General features: G+C 35.6%; 1 long non-coding RNA gene across 1 annotated transcript; it reads left to right on the forward strand.

Moving 5' to 3' along the window:
- On the forward strand, window positions 1–793 carry LOC121940080. Its single transcript, XR_006105570.1, has 4 exons — window positions 1–60; window positions 352–438; window positions 559–642; window positions 769–793. It is a non-coding gene; the product is annotated as an uncharacterized LOC121940080 (long non-coding RNA).
- Window position 794: the final 1 nt, after the last annotated feature.

Raw genomic sequence — 794 nt, forward strand, 5'->3', positions numbered from 1 at the left:
TGCAACTGGAGGAGCTAAAGAGACAACTACAAAACACTGAATCTGACGCCAAGATCAAAGGTCAGCGTGTGTGTGCACGTGTGTCATTGTGACTACACAGTTCATGTTGTCCATATGCTGATGTATTGCATCCTTTCTGAGATGTTTAGTTTTCATGTTGTTTAAATTAAGCACTACAATAAGTGCACAAAGTATGGTGAATATGCAGCTCAGTGAGAAAAGAGAAAAATAAAAAAATAAAAAATAAAAAAAAAGAGAAAAATATTTAAACAATGATGAAGTGCTTTTCATCTCAAGGCATAAAAAGGTGGGATGTACCGGGTTTAAAAGTGTTCTGTGCTTCTTCTGCAGAACTTCAAAAAATTATAGATGAAAAAAATGAGGAGCTGGCCAGAAAAACAGAGGAGCTCAAACAAAGGAGCACTCAACCACAGAGACGTGAGTAGAAAATGATTAACAACCCACTGAAAGAGTCAAAAGCATTGAGTTTTATGTATAATCAAGATGGGGAGTTACAAATGCTGGAATTTGGTTATCAGTGTTTGACCCTTTTTCCAGTTTTGCAGATTATTGCAATACAAACACAGATTGAGAAGTTGGCGACCGTGGCAGCAAATGACACTGATTACCGTAAGATTAACGGTGAGTGACAGAAACATATCTTGACATACATAAAGGAGTAATAACATTTCATGAACCAAATATTTTGAATAAACAGTTCAAATGAAACATGCACACATGAAACAATTTTTTTTTGTTTTCTTCCAGCACTCCAGGCTCATTTGAATTATTTG

Source organism: Plectropomus leopardus, unplaced genomic scaffold (genome assembly GCF_008729295.1).
Source record: "Plectropomus leopardus isolate mb unplaced genomic scaffold, YSFRI_Pleo_2.0 unplaced_scaffold73932, whole genome shotgun sequence".
In the NCBI taxonomy this organism is placed as follows: Eukaryota; Metazoa; Chordata; class Actinopteri; order Perciformes; family Serranidae; genus Plectropomus; species Plectropomus leopardus.